Here is a 24,968-nt window from a genome sequence, read left to right on the forward strand (position 1 = left end):
ATCATTAAAATTTGCAATTCATGACAGCCTTGATTTATGTTTAACTGACTTCCTTATACATGTTAACGATATTAATTATTTTTATGGAAATGGCTATAATAAAAATTCATTAGTATTTTTTCTATACGTTCAATATAAAGTTTTATTTAAAAATATTTATCAAATAATATGTAAATAATATGTGACTAAATCATAGAAATTTTGCTCTTGGTATTTTATAAGCTGAGACTTTGGAATCTTCTAGGAAAAGCTTTTCAAGCCAGATCCAGTGTCACACACCTGTAATCCTAGCATCTCAGGAGGGTGAGGAAGAAGAAATGAGAGTTCCATGCTAGTTTCAATTAGTTAGCAAGACCCCAAGCAATTTAACAAGACCATGTCTGTAAATAAAATATAAAAAAGGGCTGGACGTGTAACTAAGTAGTTCAGTACCCCTGGGTTCAATCCCTAATACCAATAAATAAATAAGTAAATAAATAAAGCAAGCTGTTCCAATAAGAAAAAAAGGTATTTTTAAATTTGGATACATATTTAGATTTCTTCTGAATTTAGAATGAAAGATACTCAAAAATTTTTACAAAAACTGCATGATATAGGAAAGGTACATAGAATCATTTAAGTGACAATGAACTGCATGAGTGAGTGAATCACAATTCATAACTTACCTTTGAAATACTATAGAATATTTTTATTTACTCATGTGTCACATCAGTTGTCTGTGAGAGAGCAGACATTCTCTTAATATCATATAATGAGATTTGTTAGTGAAAAAAAAGCTACCTTCAGAGAAACTTTTTATATATTGGTTATTTTCATAGATTAGAACTTGAGAAATACATTTAAGATTCTCAAGATTCTTCTATATTATTTTTACCCGCAGACAACATTCTGTGAAAAAGTGTATCATTATGTGATATTTGAAATGTATCAATGTGAATACATCACAGTATTATAAATTTCCATAAGGATTTTACTAATTAATAAAATTATAAAAATATATATATGCATATATATATGTTTAATAGTATAGAAAAGTGTGTGCAATATTAGCAAAACTTGTAAGTATAATATTTGAAAGACACCCAACGAATTTAAAGAGAAAATATGAATTTGTGATTCAGTTACATATTATAATTATCTTACTTGAAATCTACTTCCCATCTGAGACATTTTCAACAATTAAAGAGATTATGACAGGAGGGAAATCAGTTTAACAACAATCTGTCTTCAATAACAAAGTAATTTTTTTACAATGAGAAAAAGATCATCCAGGGAGATGAATACTGTGCTTAGGGCAGTTTGGGAAATACAAATGAGAGATTAGTGATTGAGAGAAAGTAACAAAGTTCCCCCCAAACTAATTGTCCCCCAGTGAAAAATTGAGTTACTTGTTACATTTGGTTTTGACTAGGAGAAGCTGGTCTTGACATCTGCTATCTTACTGAGCTTATTATTACTCCAGATGGCGACTTGAAACTGTTCTCTAGTGTTTCACTTCTGAAGAATAACAATTGTGTGCTTTCTAGCTGAATAACCTTACCTTCTCTGTGCAGTTTTGTTTCTTAAAATATTTTATCAATCATATTGAGTGACAAAAATTACATAAGTGACATCAGAAAACTGTTTTTGTTTAAAACGCTAAGAAAAATATTTTGATAAAAATATAATAACAGATTTTACCTCCTTTAATTACATACATAAAGAAAATATCTCCCACAAAATGAAAAAAAAATAGGAGAGAATTTAAGAGACACATAAAGTACAGACACAAAAACATAAAAAGTTCAGAAATTCAGCCAAAGATTAAAAAAAAAGACACTAGCAAATTGAACTTCCATGACAAAAAATTTCAGATTTAATAAGTTGATGCAAATTTTTATTTAGTTTCATAAACTCCATGTTTCTTGTAACAAAACTTTGGGATACAGCTCTTGCATAAGAATTTTGGGAAATATAGCAGTCATACAAAATGGGATTAAATGAAAGACATGACAGATTAAAAACATGTGCATGAAGTCCCTATTCCACGTCACCAATAAATTTTTAAAAAAAAGAACAAACTGAAAAGTGAACACATTTTCTTATGTTGTACAGAAAATTTAGGTAACAGTGAAAGCAACTCTCCCCTCTCGCCCTGCAAATGGAGAGACAGACAGAAATGAGTGAGGTGAAATATTTAATTGTGCCAGTGTTAATATAGGAAAACAGAAACTGGGATAAAAAAAAAAAAAAAAAAAAAAAAAAACTGTTGTAGACTCAGTCTAGAAATCTCTGAAAATCAAAACTCCAGGAAGACCCAGTTATTAGGGGGACCCCATATTTTTTATTTTATCTCTGGGAGCAAAACCAGGTCTTCCAATTGAGTATCAGAGAAAAACAATTTATGCGTCCATGAAGAATCACAAAGATAAATTATTTCTAAATAGCAGATCTTATTTTTTTACACAAAGTCTGCATTCAGAAAAAGATATTTTTTACCAAAGCCTAATCTACTACAATTTTATCAGAACCCAAAATAAACAAAGCAAGGGAAACACCCAACACCACCTCTTTCCAGCTTTCCATATGAAAGAAAAAAACAAAAACAAAACAAAACAAAACAAAAAAAAAACAAACAACAACAACAACAAAACTCAAAAACCTGTGTCCATCTTCTTGAGTTGTTCTGTCACACTAATGAAAAGGAGAGTTTTTAGAAGCACTGGGCAAGTTAACAATCCAGAGGTACAGGATCACAGAAATCTGATCAGAGATTGCAGAATGTTTCCTGTACCCACACATCTCAACACCAAATCACCAAAGTTCTAGTTCCTTCCATTTCTTCTGGTACAGGACAAGAGCAAGACATGGAGCCACAGCAGTTCTTTCTTACCCTTTCTTGCAATCATGTCAGAAAGGTTTCAGATACATCACTCAGAGAGGCAGGCCTAAGATCATTAGAAGGGATAGAAAAAGGGCAAAGGGGACACTATGAAGAGAGAGAGTTGGAGAGAATCAGCACAGCTCTCCTGGCCTCCAGTTTTATTGAGAGTCCCAGGAAACTTTTGAGAGTCCCACCCAGATTCATCTCTTGACTTTTGACTGACAGCAGGATGTCATTAGATTTTCAATTACCCACTTTACATGAAAACTCTGGGCCACTTTGGACTATGCTGACTAGTTCTAATTAGAATTATTCTTCCAGATTTTTACCTGGGAGATAAGAGTATTTTACTTATCTTCCTTAGTTCTGGAACCTGATCTTTGTAAGGGTCAAAAATGTCCACTGCCAACTGGTATAGTTTGTGTTCTTAATAGAAACTGGGGCTTGCATTTCTTCTGTAGATAGCAGGTTGTTTGCTGAGGAATGTAACAAATCTTATTGACTGAAGCATGCAGGGCTACAGGTAAATTACTGTTTAAAAGAAAGCATGTAGGGGTAAGCATAGTGGGCCCAGTATACAGAATTATTCCCTTAACTTCATGTTCCCAGTGCTCACCTATGTTTATTACCTATTACTTTTACTCAGTACATCACATCCAACCTTCAACAAAGAATGGCAAGAGATGCCACTCTGTAGGCTCAGGCAGGAGGATCACAATTTTGAGATCAGCCTAAACAACTTAGCAAGGCCCTCAGCAACTTAATAAGACCCTATCTTAAAATAAAAAAAATTAAAAAGTTGTTGGGATAAGACTTAGTGATGAAATACCTCTGGATTAAGCAATCCTATACACACACACACACACACACACACACACACACACACACACACACAAAGAGAGACACACACACACACAATATCAAGGAGTACTAGGGGTAAACGTGTACTTTGAGAAGTTGAACAAACATCAGAAAAAGAATTGACTTTGATAGAAATTTCTTAGAATAGCTTGGGAATTTAAAAAATCTGTAATTAATATGTTAAGAACTTTAAGGGGAAAGCAGACAATATGCAAGGCAGAGAAATGAAAATTCTAAGAAAGAATGAAAGAGACATGTAGAGTTAAACACTAACAAATGCAAAGCTTATAAATTGGCTTATAATTTGGTTGAGGAAAAAAATCTCTTAGTTTGAGCATAACAACAGATATCCCCAAAACGAACAGCAAGGAGAAAAGATACTGGAGCTAAAATCACAGACTACCAAAAAGCTGTGGGACAAAGATGAAAGGTGACATACACACAGTCTGAAAATCAAAAGAAGGAAAGAAAGAATCATTATTAGAAGTAGTAATGGCTTATGTTGACCCACAAATTAATGTCACCCACTGAAATACAAAGTCAGGAATCTCAGTGAATACTAAACAGAGTAAATGCAAGAAAAACTACATTTTTTTGAATGTCACCATCAAAATATAGATAATCAAAGATAAAGAAATAATGTTGAAAGAGCCAGAAGAAAAATAAACACTTTATATCAAAGCAAAGATAAGAATTATATATGTTTTATTTTAAAAAGCATGCAGGCAATAAGTAAGTGAAATAAAATATATACAGTGTTGAGAGAGGGGAAAAAACTATAGATGCCTTATAAAACATCCATCCATCCATTCCCTCCCTCCTTCTTTCTCTCCCCCTTTCCCTCCCTCCCCCCTCTCTTTCTTTCTTTCTTTCTTTCTTTCTTTCTTTCTTTCTTTCTTTCTTTCTTTCTTTTTCTTTCTTTCTTTTCCTAGCATGGATTGAACCAGGGGCACTTAACCACTGAGGCTGATTTTGAATTAGGAATCATTCTGCCTCAGCCTCCTGAGCCTCTAGAAATACAGGCATGTACCACCACACTCGGTCCAAAGTATTTTTCAAAAGTGAAGAATTTCTCAGATAAACAAAAATAGAGAAATTTTTTAACATTATTTTTTTCAAACCATGAAAAAATATTTTAAAAAATTTCCAGACAGCAGAATACATCAGACACTAGAAAGGCAATATGTCAATCAATGGAAGGGTAACTGATGTGATACAGCAATCTGTATACGGGATAAAATTGGGAGTTCATAACTCATTTGAATCAAACTGTGAAATATGATGTATGAGGAACTATGTAATGTTTTGAACGACCAACAATAAAAAAAAAATAAATAAACTACAAAAAAAAAAAAAAATTTCCTTAAGGAGTAATAGTATTACATAGGTCAGAAACTCAGATCTATCATCATAGATATCTAGACTACTTCATCCAATGAAAAGCATGATATAATTCCTCATAGCTCACAGGGAATGCCCACCAAGATAGAGCACATTCTAAGTTATAAAAACAGCTTATTAACTTAAAAAGAACTAAGATCATGTAATGTCTTCTCTGAGACAACAGTGGAATTAAGTTATTAATCAATAACAGAATTTTAAATGGAAAAATAAAGTCTGTGAAAACATATAATAGAATCCTCATATTTGGATAAAACAACTTAACTCTAAATAAAACATGGATCAAAGAAAATATACCTCCAGAATTTAAGATACTTTTAACTGCATGAAGATACAGATAAAATTTAATAAAAATTGTGTAATTCAGCAAAATTCATGCATAGAGGGAAATTTATGAAATTGAATACACTTCCAGTTATGTATCACATGACAACATTTCAGTCAATGACAGACCACATATACTATGATGGTACAATAAGAAAATAAAGGAATAAAAAAATTCTTATAACCTAGGGATGCCATAGCCATCATAATATCATTGTACAATGCATTGTTCATGAGTTTATCATGATGCTGGTAAAAAATAAGCCAATAATACTGCCAGTTTTATAAAAGAATAGCATATACAGTTATATACAGTATATAATACTTGATTATGATAATAATTGACTGGCTTATGTGCTTATTGTATTTTTTAAACATTATTTTAGAAAGTATTGTTTAGAATGTGCTTTGATTATAAAACAATCTCAGGCAGATCCTTTAGGAGGTTTTCCAGGATAAGACATTTTTACCATAGGGAATGACAGTTCCATTTGTGCAATTGTCCCTGAAGGCCTTCCAGCGGAACCAGAGGTGGAGGTAAAGAAAATGACATTGGTGATCCCAACCCCTAAGTAAGTCTTGGAAAATGTGAGTTCATAACATACTTGTTTAGAAGGTAAAATATTGAAAGCAGGGAAAAATGCTTCTAAAATAGAATATAAAGAAAGAAAATAATTTCAAACCAATGAACAATACATTTGTAGTTTGGTTTGGTTTTGGTACTGAAGATTTAATTCCGGAAAGCTTTACCACTGAGTCACATCCCCGTACCTTTTTTTATTTCCTTTTGGGACAGGGTCTCACCAAAATGCTGAAGGTCTTGTTAAATTGCTGAGGCTGGCCTGGAATTCACCATCCTCCTGCCTCAGCCTCCTGAGAATCTGGGATTACAGGTGTTTGCCACCAAGCCCACTGTATTTAAGTTAGATGTTACTACCAAACAATCAATGAGTTAAAAACATTAGTTTATGAAGTTAAAAAAATGCAATAATCTAATTTTATTATTGAAAAAAATGTTTTTATGAATTTATGTAGTCTTAGAGTTTATAAGTCTGTGAAAATATATAATAGAATCCTCACATTCACTCAACAATCTCACTGTCTCACCAAGAGTGACTTCCAGTCCTGCAAACTTATAATTAAAATGAGTGAGTTTTAGAGTTGGTAAATTATTCCTCAGTAGTTATTTTTCTAAAAAAAAGTACAATTTGTTGTAATTGCCTCTTATTAAAAATATTTTATTTTTATAATTTAAAAAATATGAAGTTTATATGCAGAAATCTAACTGGTTTAAGAGAAAATTGTGTAAATAGAAACAGATTGTGAAGTGTCCTAGATGTTAAAAATAGTGCAAAACCGTTTTAAAAGTGCTAATAAAGAACTTTAAATTAAAAAAAAAACAAAGTACAGGTTTTGAGATTAATAATTGGCTGAATAAAGTTAGCAGAAAATCAAATAAGGTTGGAGAAACAAGGAAACTGAACACTGATCTATAAACATATTTTAGTCTGAAGAACAAAAAAAATTGACTTGCTCCTTGGTAACATTTGGACAACAGTAAGCATTTAAATATTGTAATTAGAGTTGTAAAAAGATAAGACTGAATATACAAGTGAAGAAAAGCATTTGTGCTCGCCTAGCATGTGCAAGGCGCTGGGTTCAATCCTCAGCACCACATAACAATAAATAAAGTAAAGGCATTGTGTCCAACTACAACTAAAAAACAATTTAAAAATAGTTATATGGGCTGGGTTGTGGCTTAGTGGTAGAAAGCTCACCTGGCATGTGCAAGGCACTAGGTTCTATCCTCAGCACCACATATAAATAAATAAAATAAAGGTATTGTGTCTAACAACAATTAAAAATAAATATTAAAAAATAGTTTCTAGAATTATACCTAAATTTTATTTTAGAATATCTTCAAAGTTCTGGGTAGAGGAAATGTCAAGAAAGATTTCTGTTTAGTGAATATATCTATCAAAAAAGCAAAAACAATATAAAGATATTTTACCACAATAAACTATATATAAATTAATTAATAACAGACCCATTACATAAGAATGATCTACATGAGGAGTTTGTACCAAAAAAATTGGATTTATAGGGAGAAGTGATGAAATTAGAAATGTTAAATATTTTGAAAAATATAAAATGCTATTTTCACCAGGCGTGGTTGTGCTTGCCTATAATCCTAGCAGATTGGGAAGCTGAGGCAGGAGGATCAAAAGTTCAAAGCCAGCCTCAGCAACTTAGTGAGGCCCTAAGCAACTCAGCATGACTCTATCTCTAAATGAAATATAAAATTGCTGAGGATGTGGCTAAGTGGTTAAGAGCCTCTGGGTTCCATCCCACGTACCAAAATAAACAAATGAATAAATGTATGCTATCTCCCCCTCTTAAGTTCTTTAAAGGAGAAACTCATGAAAAGGGAAATTATAACATTTTATAGGTGGGGTTTATATTTTCTGTAGAAAGAATCTTTTTTCAGCAATAAGAAAAAGAGTAGTAAATGAAATTTTGACTAGCAATATTTGATGTGATTGGAAAATTTGGATAAAAGAAGACTTATTCTACTATTTGCTATATGCTTAATTTTACCATGATGTCTGTGTTTGAGGAGAATATATGTTAGCAACTTTGTGTAAGCTACATGTATAATCAGTAGGGAAAGCAAGTTAAAATTTCCTTACAGACACTTTTTCAGTTGCATATGCACATGCTGATATTTGCTCATGTTTTGATAAAAATATTTTAGATGCATAAATAGAAATTTTTCCTGCATTTTTGTTGAATTGACAACCATATATTGTTTACCTCTACCCCGCATAATCTAAATTAGCTCAAAATAACTTTCTTCTTATTATTAAATTTTTATTTGAAAACTTTATGCTTGTCATAAAGCCCTTTTAATATTTTATTTAGAGACAAGGTTTCACTGAGTTGCTTAGGGCATCCCTAAGTTGCTGAGGAGGGCTTTGAACTTGAAATCCTCCTGCTTCAGCCTCCTGAGTCTCTGTGATTACAGGCCTGGGCCACCATGCCTGTCCTACCCAGAATATTTTAAGTCTGAAAATTTTTAGCTTTTAAATGGGAGAGAGAGAACATAAAACAGGGCAACATTACATTTTTTTCATCCATTTTGAATGAAACCCAAGTATACATTACATCAGAGTAAGAATTCATTTTTAAAACCATTAGCCACATAATTATTAACCTTGCTAATGCACAGTCTTGGGTTTTACATGTAAAGAATCAGGTTTTCTGCAGTTAAATTGGTTTTAGGCACAATCCACATTCTTCATTTAGCCTAGACCTACTCATTTTATTCTTGCTTTCCAAAAATATTTGTCTTAACCTTGGATATTTTTCAACAGAAGTCTCTTTAATCTTTATTTTTGTTTTACTCAACAGATTTTAGAGAGATAATTATATGCCAACTCTTAGATTCAAAGGTGGAAAAATACTATTAAAATCTCAATCTTGTAAAGTACAGAACATGCATTGGACTAAATATAGCACAAGACAGAGTAAAACAGAATGTAGAAAATAAGAGTTGGGTAAAAAGTATACTGTGATTAATTTTTCCTCTTAATGAACATAAAATTAAATTGACATCAAGTGAAAGAATACTACATAAATTTATATATAGTATTAGTATCTCTAATGTGTGTGTGTATTACATACATCTATGTGTTCATTTAATATTATTGTTTAATAAAGGTATATAAAATATCTTCATTATTTTATTGGTATAATATTAATCTCATCAACTAAATAATTATTTATTAAGTAATTATTAATTGTTTTTTATGATTAAAAATATCACATAACCAATAAAACCAGATTATGGCTTTAATGGCAATTGAGTAATTGGGCAGATGTTTAAGCCTCATTATTGGTGATCTGAAACATTAAAAATAAATTATTCAAGTCTATTGATATTTACTAAATTAAAAACTCTTTTTATGATAGCTGCTTTATTTATTATATTTGATATATCAAGCCAAATAATTTCCTTCTGTTATAATTCCAATTTATGAAAAATTATTAGATATTTAAAAATATTAGCATGACAAAATGTTAATAGTGATAGTGTTACCAAACGTAAAAGTTACTTTTAAATGGTCTATGATTTTAACTTCAAATTTAAAGTATTTTAAATTGATTTTCCAAACCTAATATTTTTGTTTCATACATAAAAATGTATTCCTAAGTTGAGAATAATTAATTTTAATTTTTTTTGTGTGTGTGTGGTGCTGGGGATTGAACCCAGGGCCTTATTCATGCTAGACAAGCACTCTACCAACTGAGCTATACTCCCAGTCCTATCTTAATTTTTTTATAGAAGTAATATCACATTTAATTAACAGTGAAAATCATTAAGTGCTAAAGAATGACAATTTTATTTAAGAAATATAGCTACTAGCAAAACAAATTAGATAAAGTTATCAGAATTATATGATGATATCTATCAAATTTTAAAACAAGCAGGCACTTTACATTTGTTGAAAAGGTGCTAAGATGCTATAGTGGCATTGCATTTGTGTGTTCTTCTCATTTAACATTAACATTTTGCACTGAAGATTTCAATTTGACAATTACACAGCAGATTTTTAAAAATTTCTTTTAACACATGTATTTAATTTCAGTATACTTCTTCTGAGACAACTATACTGAATGAGATATATTTTTTTCTATGGTTACCCCTCAGGAATGCTGTCCTGAGAATGTAACCAGAATTCTCCCAAGGACTTAGTTTTAGATGTGTCCCATACTTGGTTTAATATTATTATTATTTTGTATAGTGTTGCACCCACAGCTCCTGTATATTGTCCTACCACTGTATCTTCTGTCATTTAAAAATAATTATTCACTTAAAAATATATGCCTTATATTTTCCCTTTTAAAAACAAGCAGAAATAAAAGAAAAATATGCGAGAATGAGTTGAAATTAATGGAAGATATGAGGTAATCATTGTTCTCATTGTTAAAATTTGAATTAAAAAATGCTGCATTCTTACTGCAAGGATGACTTTGAGTTTCTTCATGGCATTAAATTAATCCAGATAGGCAAAGCCACAGGCCAGGAAAAACAAAAATGAAAAAAAAGAATAAGAACTTCAGAACATTAGAAATAATCATTATTAAAGAGAATATTTGGGCTATAAACATCAATGAAATTTATTTGAAGTAATTAACCCATAAGGTCATTAAGATAGAATCTGTTTGAATTTACCTGACCAGAGAAACCTTGCACCATGTCATGATTTTATTCCAGTCAACTACAAACCCATACAAACAGGGAGAGGATGGAAACAAGACTGTCCTCAAGGTCCAACATAGACCTAGCCAGGAAGATGGCGGATGAGACTTCCCAGAGGACAGAGACATAGGACAAGGAGTACAAGAAATATAAAAGTACTCTCAAATTGAAGGAAAATTATGGGTGGTTGCTTTCATGGACTAAACAAGGGCAAGAAAATTATAGTAAATCAAATGTCCAACTTAAGAAGTTAAGGAAGAATTACAAAAAATTTCCACAGAAAATTAAAGTAAAATTTTAAAGATAGGAGCAAAAATTTTTGAAATATAAACAACAAAGCTAAGATAGAGAGAAATAAAAAAGCTCAATAATTAATTAGTGGGGTGGGATTTTATAATATAATTTTCATATTATAATATTAACTAATAAGCCAATACAGATTTTGGTATTTTAGTGTTACACAACTATTTATGACATGTTTATCCCAGAGGAAAAGAAAACTTTCTTCTTCTGTTCCTCTGAAAAAGAAAACTAGGTATTTGACAAATTTTTTCTCTGCCAAAAGTACTGGTATTTTATTCTATTTTTTTTTAATTCTGAAAAACATAATGATTTTGTGAGCAAAATATATACTTGGTCATGAGAAAACCTGACAAAACTTTTTAAGACATATTTATTCAGTGTAATGATCAAACTATTCAATTTCATAATTAATAGCATTGGATGCAAAACTATATATATATCTACCATAAAACCCTGTGTAGTAATGCTTTGCACTTTCCATAAAACCAAAAGTAAAATAATCTGTCATATTAGTCTCAAATACATTCTTTGAGATATTTTTCCTCCATGTCATGTCTGAAACCTGTCTTCTTCACAGTAGCCAGGTCACACTGCAACAATGATTGACTGAGTTAAAAAATCTTTTGTAAACCGTGGCTACCCTGTCACTTTTTGGCTTAACTCTCTGCTAAGCTCAGCTGACAGTACTGAAGCTCTCTATCAGTGCCATGGCTACCTGTGATGCTGGAACTACCATGACAACTTATTTTAATGATTTGATAAAGTATTGGCCTCCAACATCGTAGGAGCCAGAACTTCTACCAGTAAAATTTCTGAACCACATGTGTCCAAATGTTGAAGATTGGTTTTCATAACTGACAAAAATCATGATAGCTCCCACCACTTCCAATATTGCTTTCATCATTAGGAAATCCATTCCCACTGTCACCCTATCTCTGCAACTTTTTCATCCATCTTGTGTGGCCTTGCATTCATACTTATATGTATTTCTGACATAGTGGCATAAATAACAAGTCCAGAGTCTCTGAATGCTTGGTATTTGGATCTTTAATTATTATCACATGTTCTATGAGTGTTCCTCATTGTTCAAGATGGCTCCAGAGATGGCTATGGGTTCTTTCAAAGCACAACTATTTGAAAAAATACATTCTGTAGCTATTCAAGTTCTTTAGGAGACACTCACTTAGACATGAGGGGAGTGTGATGATAAGATTTTATGATGCTTCCTCATTGGAATACCTGAGGACAGAAAGGAGTAAAGCTAATGAATGTATAAGAAGTTATCAAAACTTTGGAATACTTTTTCCAGTATTTTTCTACCTATGTGTGGTTTTCTTATTATTAAAGTAATAAAGTGAGTAGAAATCTTGGGCCATTTTCATTCTTTCTTCTTACATCTGTCACATAAATGCAGGTGGAAATAAAATATGATAGAAACTAGGTTCTATCAAATACTATGTAAAGAAAAGCTAATGATGTGAAAATGTATTTATTAGACTATATATTTATTTATTTAAGATTCACTTAGTTTTTGCAAGATGAAAACTTTTTTTATTCTAATTTGTTATATATTAGAGCAGAATGCATTATAATTATATTACACATATAGAGTACAGTTTTTCATATCTCTGGTTGCATACAAAGTATATTCACACCATTTGCATACTCATACATGTACTTAGGGTAATGATGTCCATCATATTCCACCATTTTTTTTACCCCCATGCCTCCTTTTTTCCCCCTCCCTCCCCCTTGCCCTATCTGAAGTTTGTCTATTCCTCCTATGCCCCCCCATTCTCATTATGAATCACATCCTTATATCAGAGAAAACATTCAGCATGTGGTATTTTGGGATTGTCTTTCTTTACTTAGCATTATATTTTCCAACTACATCCATTTACTTGCAAGTGCCATGATTTTATTCTCTTTTATTGCTGAGTAATATTCCATTGCATCTAGGTTAATTCCATAGTTTAGCTATTGTGAATTGTGCTTCTCTAACATTGATGGGCTCTGTCCCTGTAGTATGCTGTTTTTAAATCCTTTCGATATAGACTTAGGAGTGGGATAGCTGTACAAATGGTAGTTCCATTCTCAGCATTCCAAGGAATCTCCATACTGCTTTCTATATTCGCTGCACCAATTTGCAATTCTATCAGCAATATATCAGTGTGCCTCTTCCCCCACATCCTCACCAACACTTATTGTTGTTTATACTTTTAATAACTGCCATTCTGATTGGAGTGAGATGAAATCTTACGTAGTTTTAATTTGCATTTCTCTAATTGCTTGAGATGTTGAATACTTTTTTTATATATTTGTTGATTGTATGTCATCTTCTGAAAGGTGTCTCTTTCAGTTCCTTGGCACATTTGTTGATTGGGTTGTTTGGTTTTTCTGATGTTCAGTTTTTTGAGTTCTTTTCACACCCTGGAGATTAGTGCTATATCTGAGATACAAGTGGTAAAAATTTGCTCCCAAGTTCTAGGCTCTCTATTCACCTCACTCATTGTTTCTTTTGCTGAGAAGATTTTTAGTTTGAATCCTTCCTTTTATTGACTCTTGATTTTAACTGTTGAGCTATAGGAGTCTTATTAAGGAATTCAGGCCCTATTCTGACAGGATAGAGATTTGGGCTTCCTTTTTTTCCCATTAGACACAGGGTCTGTGGTTAAATTCCTAGGTCCTTGATCCACTTTGAGTTGAGTTTTCTGCATGGTAAGAGATAGAGGTTTAATTTCATGTTGTTGCATATGGATTTTCAGTTTTCCGAGCACCATTTGTTGAAGAGGCTATCTTTTTCCAGAGTATGTTTGTTGCACCCTTGTCTAATATACGATAACTGTAATTATGTGGGTTAGTCCCTGTGTCCTCTATTCTGTACCATTGGTTTACCAGTCTGTTTTTGTGCCAATACCATGCTCTTTTAGTTACTATTTCTCTGTAGTATAGTTTAAGATCTGGTATAGTGATACCATCTACTACACTCTTCTTGCTAAGAATTTCTTTAGCTATTCTGGGTGTTTTATTTTTCCAGATGAATTTTATGATTGATTTTTCTATTTCTGTGAGGAATGTCATTGAGATTTTGTTTGGAACTGCATTAAATCTGTATATTGCTTTTGGTAATACGGTCATTTTGACGATATTATTTTTGCCTTTACAAGAACAAGGCAGATCTTTTTATTTTTGAAGAAGGTCTTCTTTAATTTCTTGCTTTAGCATTCTGTAGTTTTCATTGTAGAGATATTTCACCTCTTTTGTTAAGTTGATTCCAAAGTTTTGTTTTTGTTTTTGTTTGTTTATTTGCTTGCTTGTTCTTTTGAGGCAATGCAAATTGGGTAGTTTTCCTCATTTCCCTTTCAGAGGACTTGTCACTGATATACAGAAGTGCCTTTGATTTATGGGTGTTGATTTTGTATCCTGCTAATTTGCTAAATTTATTTACTAGTTTTAGAAGTTTTCTGGTAGAAATTTTTAGATCTTTCAGGTATAGAATCATATCATTAGCAAATAGTGCTAATTTGAGTTCTTCTTTTCCTATCTATCCCTTTAATTTTTTTGTCTTGAAGAAATAGAAATTTATATTATTTCCATGTTTTCTCTCTAACAGAGTCATAACTTAATTAGAATTTGCTTTTAAGACTTATTAATTTATATAGAAACTAAAATAGACTTATTTATTTATATAAAAACTAAATTATAATCATGCTGACTACAAAACATCAACCATTCAAGGTCTCTGACTATGGTTGTGTTTCTTATAACCTAGTTAGAAAATTGAACAAAAGCATTTTTTATGATTTAACCCACTAGAGCCCAATGAGTTTCAATCAGATATGAAACATTCTTAAGTTAAAGAATTTTGAAAGATATATGATAAAAATAATTATTCTCAGATATGTTTCCAACATAGATTCTCAAATTTTTAAATTTGAACTGCAGAACTAAACACTTCCTGTTTTAACTGCCTCGTACATGAGAGAATACTGAGCACATTCACAAATGTCAGAGATAACCCCTCAATTGTCAACAGAAATGTATCTAAATATTGCTAAGTATTTCCTGGAATATAAACTCAATGCTGTTTGTGATCAAATACTTGGCAGAAATAGGAGTGTTGCCGGTCTCAATAGAAAATAATTTTAAATGAGGGGAAAAAAGCCATTGAAATTGTATATCATCTTGTTGCCAAAACAAAGAAAGACAAAAAAACTCTCAAATATTAGTATTCAAAACCAATAATATTTTACTTACTTAAAATTCAGGGCATGAGTAATTCGGACTGATCTCAACTTGCTGTTTCTTTGGCTAGGTGTCTTTTTCTCCTGGCTTAACTGACTGAGGCTGGCTTGCCTAATACCATCTAACTTATATAGTATTGTGGCTGGTTGTGGCTCCTCAGTCATGTATCTCTAGTATTTTCCATCCTATTTTACCACACCCAAAGTTCAATTTATTCCAATCTTCATAAGAGAATGAATTATCTTATGAATAATAAGATATCCTTTAAAAATACTGCTTTCTCAAATATATGACAATGTAGTGCCATTTCATATTATCATTAAAAATGTGTCCTATAAAATAATTTGCATTTCTATACCATGAAGTCCTAGGTAGTGTACAGCCTTCCTTACTCACCAGACTCAAGAATTTGAGAAAGAAATTCCCTAAGCAAACATAATTTTCAGCCAATTTATGCATGAGACCTGCAGGTTAGAATATGCTGATTTAGAGTTGGTTTGCTTTTCTTCTGGTTGGGAGCAACCTAGAACTGATGAGCCAATATGTGTTCCCAAATGAAAACTGTAATTGTTGAATTCCAATTATACTAATGTTGAAATGGTAAAAATGTACAGTAGAATTTTCCTTAACATATTCCAAGTCTGAGTTTTAGTTACTTTGCATTAATTCTGTCATCTTTGAGCATATTTTTTTTTTTTTTTTTTTTTAGTTTACAAAGCCCTATCATATCTTCATCATGTGAATCCAGGGCTTAATATATAGTTTTCTTGTTGTATGAAAACTTCACAGCCTTAAAATTTCTAATAATTACAGAATGTTTTGATAATTTATTACTTACCATATTATAAAGTAGAACACAATATTGTAGAATATTATTTTATATAATAACACACATTTTCATAAAAGAAAATTGTATTTTGTGTCAATATGAAATGTAAAAATGATGGTGTTTTTCTGTATTCTTGAAAGTCATTTTAATGTCTTGTTAACCATTAAATAGGTTGAATTTTTTATCTTCATATTAAATTTGTTACAATATATTGTTTTAGTCTAAATGTATGAATAAAGCCAAGCTTCTCATTGTTGTGTAATTAGAATGAAGAGAAATAATTTAGTCTTTTAAAAGTGTCTGTTTCTGTACATTTCTTTGATATCATATTATCATGTGACAAATTCTCATTTTTAAAGATTAACTGAATGAAGACTCTAAAACCAAATTAATGATCTTGGTGTATTTCCTTACTTTACAATTCTGTGATGTATCCTTCAATTTATGACATCACACTTTCTTCATTTGTAAAATGATTTTTATTTTAAAATAAAATAAATCCTAAAATTCTATCATCTGTGGAATTTAACGTCATATGTAAAATGAGGAAAACTTAAATTAGGTATTTACTGAACTTAACAGAATAAGAATACACACACAACGAGAAAGCTACTGAAATATTTTGATAAGTAAGAATAAATTATTTTATTCCCACATTAACCTCATAAATTTTTCAGTTCTTTAATTCCATATGCACATAAAGCCATAATAAATTATGTAATTCATATTCCTTACATTGATAAACAACAGAACAAGACAAATTTATTTTCAATTTTTTTTCTTTTCCTTATCATTACTTTTTGTTATTATACATTAAATAATAGATTAATATCCATTATTCATCTTGACTTTAGGGTATGATTATACTTTCAAAGCAATTTGAAGCTGAAAAGAAAAATGAAAAGTGAGATTTTCCTTGTAGGGGCAGTAGTGCAGGGAAGCAGGAATGCAGCTTCAAATAAGATCACCACCTCTTCCTGAGTTTCTTAAATTATAGATTACAGGTTTTCCTGGGACTATGTTGTTAGAGATATATTGATAAATAGTGCTGTGTGAGCCACAACTCTGCTCTAGTCACTTTTAGCCAATACTATCAAAGAACAGAACATAGAAAAGACCCCAGCTGAGACTCTTGACCTCTGGATACAATAAAGAAAGAACTTGATAAATGTACCAATCAAAGCTTTCAAAATATTCTCACCTGATTTTTAGAAAAATTTTTCTATTTTAATGACAGATAACATCGGGAATTTCTATGATTAAACCTTTGTTACTTAACCTTACTCCATTAATTTAGGTAGAAATCTTCTTAATATGATTTACAGCTATAAAATGTTGCTCTATTTAAAACCTATTCTGCCCATTCCCCTTCTATTAAAAGTGTAGCCTGGTATACTAAGGTAGAGAATCTTATGAACAAGGGTATAGTGCAACCATACAATTTTTCTCTCAAGTTCAAATCTCTAAAAATTTCACTTGAAATTGAGCAGATGAGCTGATTTTGGATTATCATGATGTTATAGGATGTCAGTTTTTCTGCTTCCAGTACATCATGTCCTTTCCTATCTTGAAATAAAATAAGCTAAAAAGCCTTGCTTTGGAACTTAAAGGAATACCACAATTCTTCTTTTGACAACCTCCATTTACCTAAAATCCAGTAATTAAAAAAATTGTGGTATAATTGCAGTCACATTTGTCACTACTACCATTAATCATATCTACAGATACAAATGTTATCTAGAGAATTAACAACCTGAAGAGAACATTTTTTTTTTCAGGACTTTGACATCTGTGTCAACTTTTTTACAGAATTCCCTAGATGACACAACAAAAGCTCTGACATGTATAATTTTCAGATTAAAACTCTTCAATACTGATATGCAATTCCTATGTGGATAAATATTTGACCTAAAAATGCCACATCTAGTTATATTGTAATACTGAATAACAGAAGACTTTAAAAAGTAAATTCTGGTACAAAATGCTGTGTTTAACATGGAGTTCAGAGGTATCTAGCTAACATGGATAATTGAATCCAAACGATGTATTAGCTTTGTGTAATTACAATGAGATATTGAGAATAACAAATATATATATAAAGATACAAGGCTTATGGCTCATGGTTTGAAGGTTCAGATGCTTGGTTTCTGCATTGGCTAAGCTCTGGTGAGGACAATGGATTGTGACACGTCTTGCAAGAGTTTAGGTAGAAAAAAAATACTTGCATCTTGAACCATAGTTAACAGCAATGAAGGTTTGGGAGTCCCATAATACCCTTGAAGGGCATGGCATCAATGACTTAAGAACTTTCTACTTCTAAAGGTCTACAGCATATCCCATTATAGCCACCCTGGGGATCAAGTCTTTACATATGGGCAACACTCAAATTATTCCTAAATATTAGTAAGGAATGTTCCTAGGATATGTGCAGATATGCACAATTATGCTCTTGGTGCAAATTCTGAGATATAAGACAAAATTTATCAAATATTGTTGGTAGAAAATAAACCATTACAATTTACTAAAATTAAACAAAATAATTACCTTAATAATTAAGAGCAAGGAACAAGTGGTCCTCTAGATTAATCTTTGTAAAGGGAACATGAATATTTGTGTACTACTCAGATTAATAAAGAAAGGTGATTTAGAATATTTCAGTATTCACAATAGTAATCATAGAAACTATGATGTTTATTTCAAATGTCCAAAGTATTTTGCTTTTGTGTAAACAGTTTTGTTTAGCAGGTTACTACAGCTATGTAGCCTTTACTTTATTTTCTGTTTTCATGTAATGACTACTGTGACTTTTCAAACATATTGTCTTTGCTTTAGTTATATAGAGGTAGAATGGAGATTTTCAAAACAAAGAGGGTGAATTATACAATGAATTATGCTCCCACTCTCGATTACATACATAGAAATCTGCACTCCAACTACTTCAAAATTTAATTATAATAGGAGACAATGTCTTTAAAAGGGTGATTGTGATTAAATCAAAATGAGTTTGTTAGAGTAGCTCTGAATCCAATTTTGTAAGAAGAGGAAGTTTGTACACACATGGTCACTAGCACATATTTGCAGAGAGATGACTATGTGAAAACACAATGAGAAGGTGACTATCTATAAACCAAGGTGCCAGGGTTCAGAAGAAATCCAGACTGATGATACCTTGACCTTACATTTCTAGCCTCCCATATTGTGTGAAAGGAAGTTCCACTGTCCAGGACACCCAGTCAGTGGCATTTTGTTGTGGCAGCCCTAGCAAAATAATACTGTAAGGATATTTATTTGAAGCATGCTGTATGTGCTAAGTTTTCCTCTTGTGCAAAAGTATAATTTAGCAAATGTCAAAAATATTTTGGTAGTTTATATATTGCTTTTCTTTTACACTATAATTGGATCAGTTTATTTTATTTTTTAAGACTGTTTCAAGTGTATCACTTCAAAATTCCATGCACTTTCTTTTATACAAAATTTTTATTTGTTCTTTTGAGTTATATATGACAGTTGAATTTATTCTGATATATTTATATAAGCATAAAATATATCTGATATTCAAATTAGGATCCCAGTCTTGTGGATGTTTATGATGGTGAGATTCACTGTGGTGTATTCATATACATACACAGAAAAGCTGTATACTTTCTGACTTCTACTTCCTTGTTCCAGAAGTGTCCACTATGAAATATGTACCTGAAATAGTCTGTTTACTTCTCAGAGAATTAGAAATATAAACTAAAATATATAAGAACCATAATTTCAATGATCTTACAAATTTCATTTGTTGTTATTGTCATATAGCTGTGATCTGTGAGGTGCAAAATTTTACATCATTATAATAACACAGAAAATATTCTTATATGTAACTATTTTATGTCATCCTGCAAGATTGATATTTTTCAATTATCTCATCAATGTTTGCTCACCTTTTCAGAATGATGTCCATTTATGTTGAATAATTTATGTGAATTAATGAAGGACTCTGTCAGTCATCTTTTGTTAACTCAATAGAAAATGCTTAATGATGATGCAAAATAATATTTCTTACTTGAAATAAGTAATGCATAAAAATGGAATGCATTAAATAGAATATAAAGTAATTAAGGCATGTAACAAATGTAATAACATAATAATATAAAATTAAATAACACTAGTAGATCATTAAAAATTTACATTTTACATATATAATATTACCTAATATTTAAGTACTTACCTTGTATGAAGGTCCATATAATACTTCCAAGAGATTATAAGATGTTCAGAAATATATATAATATTATATATGTATATACACATATATAATATTATCTAGTACTTAACAAGAACTTAACCAAATGTCATATAGTCTATATTAAGAATATATCTATAGTATTTTAATTAACCTTTCCATATTTCTTGTGAATTTTAGAATAGTACAGAGAAATTTGAAATTAAGTAACTTGTCATATTTGCAGATCTGTTCACTTTCTTTCTGGGATTTAAACATATGGCTTTGCAGCTGGAGTATTAAGTTTTTCAAATACTAGCCTACATTGCTTCTCTGACATGTTAAATGAATAGATTCCAGGGATAAGGCCAAACACACATTAGTGACAATTATACCTGGGTACAACATGTGTTCTTATCTCTTTGTTAAGCTCTACTAGAATCACACATTCTTTTTCTTGTGTTAAATACAACTGACAACACTAATGTTCTCTTTTAACATAGAACACTCTCTTATGAAATGAATCTATACAAATAGCTATGCATTATTTCATGTTTTTCTGATGTGTTTTAAGAAAATTTTATTCTATATGAATATAAAAATTTTTTACATGTGTTGCTATCAATAAAAGCAATTTCAATAGATTCACTCATTATTTCTCTACTTAAGAACTAATTCTAGAACAATTTTCTCGTTCACCAATAATCATATAAAGCATCAGACCAAAATATTAAGAACATATGTAAGAAATGGAGATTATTCATAAATATAAACTAGTATTTCATAAGGAGGAGGCAGAGAAAGTATCTCCATGGTAAGAGAACCACCTTTAGCAGCTGTGATTGGAACAGAATGGAAGAAAAAGAAATACATCTCAATTTATGCAAAAGCTAAAGTTCTTTACTAGGTATTTATGAAAGTGAAATTATTTTAGGGGCCTTTGGCCACACAAAGAACAACATTTATATTAATTTTGTAAGGAATTTCCCTTTATTTATCTACCTTGAATAATTAAATACACTGCTTAGGAATTATGATCTAATTCATCAGAAAGCAATCATGTGTGTTTATGTGCAAACAGGCGAGAGACAAAGTAAACAGTAAACTATTTTAATAGTTTTGATCAATAAGTATTGAAAATGTGTACCTATATCAGTGAATTTCCCTAGCACATATTCCCTGATATCACACTTTCAGAAGATCTATATTATTTGTTCAATTTTAAATGAGATTTTTATCTAATTAATTCAAAATAAGATGATCCTGATATTCTAATTAGTATTCCTTAGGTTTCTATGAACTAGTAAATAATTGTAGGATAAGTGTAAGTTTGATTTGTGAACCATAACACTTGGTTGATTGCTTTAGAAAAAAATTGATTATCCACATTTAGAACATTTTAACACTTTCATAAAGACATATCATATTATTACCAATATTTTTTTAAATCTTAAGGGAATTTAATCACAAAACTAAATTATTATTTCTAATGTAAATTTGATAATTTAGTACTTTTTACTTACACTTAACTCATTCCTTATTTCAAATATTTCTGTTTAATCTGTAGTATTTTCATATTGTAGGTTTCAGACTCCAGCAAGCCTCTTCTTTATTCCAAAGCCAGAACTGATGCTCACCATCTGATATGTCTGTTAAGAAATTTTTAGTTAATATGAATATAAAAAACATTTACATGTGTTTTTTTATTAAAAGTGATTTAATAGATTTGCTTTTTAATTCTATATGTATCAATTTTATAGTTCACCTATAATCATATAAAGCATCAGACCAAAATAGCAAGAACATATGTGAGAAATGGTGATTATTCTGAAAACAAGTCTAAAAAACAAGCCTAAGTCCTGCTACATTAGCAGAAATAATTAAACTGCAAGTATATTTTCAACAGGTGTTTGTCTAAAAAAGTTGCATATTAACACAATCTTCAATAAATCATTTGATAGTGTTCAAGATATGGGATAAAACAAGTTTTCTTTGACATTAATATGAATCATGCAAAAATAGAATTAATATATTTATGCTTATATATAAATATTGCCATTCATAAATGCAGGTAAGTCAGTGTATTTTAAAATGTATAAAAATGTACATATTTTCCTATGTTCTTTGAAAACTATAACAGTAGATACCTTTAACATATCGTAATGGAAACATTTGCCTTTTAGAACTTTTTATTACAATAAATAATATAATTAACTATTATAAAAAGTGAGAATATGATCAACTTCCTGGGCATAATTTTCAAAAATTTAAATAATCACAAGGATATTTTCTGAAATATTTCTCAAAGCCCCCCTCAGGCAAATTGGCTAAGAATCAATTAAAAATATCATTGTGAGTTAACTTCTTGTAACTAAAAAATAATCACTTTCAAAATGTTCTCTCATATATGAGTAATAAATGCACAATTTGTTCTCTTTCATTGACAAAGCTTTTGAAAGGATAGTGCTGAGAATTAGAAAAAGCACTCATAACAAAAGAACATGTTCAAATTTTAGCTAAAATATTTTGGTATCAGAATGAGAATTCTTAAAAGAGCTCAATAATTAAGAGGTGAAATTCAGTCAGGACATTGCTTAATTTGCATATGAAATTGAACACTCAGACTTAAAGACAAGGAAAATAATTAGCATATATTGAACATCTACTTTGTGCACTGTTTGATGCTAATTGCTATATCTGTTGAAGTACTGCAGTGAACAATAACATATGGAAAATAAAGATGACATTTGCAACTTACATATAGAAAGACAATATCCAAGATCTATGGAATAACAGTTAATTTCATAAAACATTAATTGAATGGCGTGATTTTCTCCATTTCCTAGATGAAAAATACCAGTTCAAAAGTAAATAACTCATTAGGAACCAGATCACAAATCCAACGTAGGTTCCAGTTTGAGAGACTTAAGATATAATATTTGTTGGAAAACATTTGTTATAAATAGACTGAGAGATCATATGTACATACATATGCATATTGAATTCTACAAATTCAAGTTAGTCTCCTCAGATAATGAAACTATTGAGGATTATTATTTTTAAATGAATTATAATTAGAAATTAAGGAAATCAGAAGAAACCACAAATTTAAACATATTACAGTGAACAATAAATGCTTCATCTTTTACCAAAGTATGTTAACTGTGCCAGATTTTTATAAGTTAATATTTGGGTGGAAAACCCTGTTGATACTTGTGAAAAATATTTTTTATGCATAGCTATTCAAGATATTCCAATGTACCTTGTTATGGTTTGAATATGAGGTGTACCACAAAAGCTCTTGTTAATGTAGAAATATTCAGAGGTGAAATTAGCGGATTGTTAAGTGCTAATCAGTCCACCCTAGTTTGAATGAACTGGGTGGCAACTGTGGGCAGGTGGTGAAAGACTAGAGGAGGTCTTGCCCTGGGAAAATGCTTCTTCCCTGCTGCCTCTTCTCCTTTCTCTCTGCTTCTTGATAGCACCATGAGGTGAACAGCTTTTCTCTTCTGGGCCCATCCCCCATGATGTGCTTCTTCACCTTTATTTTAACTCCTCTAAGTTGTTCTTGTATTTTGGTCACAGAGTCAAAATGTTACTTAAACAGTACATATGTCAGTCATAGAGATGGTATTGTTTATTCAAATAAACCACCGATGACAAATGGTGTTTACTTTGACATATCCAATAGGTGTTACTGTGCTGCCTAATATAGTCAGGGGTTTCTATATAAAACAGAAAATTAATCTTATTTCATTATGACAATCACATCATGAAAAATTGTTATAACTTAACAACTCTGAAAATACTCATAGTATAAGTAAACTTTCAGCAAAATGAGACTTTTATACCCAGTTTGCTTTTTCTATAATCAGTGCATGCATAATTGCAAACAAAATATTTTTTTTTACTACAACAGTATTCAGGCAAAAATCTATCCACATCACCCTAGGCACAGTGCTAAGGGGGTTGCAAAAAAGGATGATATTATTTTGCTAAAAATCACATAAGAAAGAACAAAAAGGAGATTTTTAAACAAATTGTCTTAAAGGATATTTTGAGTTATAAAACATATACACATCCTTACATGCAATACATTCTGTGCTTTAAACAAATATGCAAGTAAAATTCAAACTTTTTAAATTGAACCAACTAACTATAGCTTGTTCAGAGACGAGAAACATACTATCAGAGCCCAGGTCTCCCTCTATTACTCTGCAGAACTCTAATAGTTTATACTAAATAAAGAGAACATATTCTCTGATCATCTTTGATTTTCTCCCCAGATAAGCCTGGAATTATTTGAATCATGACCAAACATTAGGCTTGTCCAGGAAAGACAGGTTCTTTCTCTAGGAATAATGTATATAATGCTTTCTCACAAATTCACTCAGCAACCAATTCAGTGTCCCATCTAGATAAGGAACACCAAACTTAACTATTCTCAGATTCTACTCTCAAATCACTTAGAAAAGGCAAATAGTGAAATTCTGTGAAAATTATTGGAAAAGATTCTACAAGATAATATGAGGCACAAAAGAAAAATTGGCCAATTCCATAGACAGTTCAGACAAACATCCACATAGGAGAGTTTTACCATAACTGGCTTCTAGAAGAGCTGTTAAGTCATTGCATAATGTTGAACCACAAGAATAAAACATCAAAAGATATT

This window comes from Urocitellus parryii, chromosome 2 (assembly GCF_045843805.1).
Source record: "Urocitellus parryii isolate mUroPar1 chromosome 2, mUroPar1.hap1, whole genome shotgun sequence".
Lineage (NCBI taxonomy): Eukaryota > Metazoa > Chordata > Mammalia > Rodentia > Sciuridae > Urocitellus > Urocitellus parryii.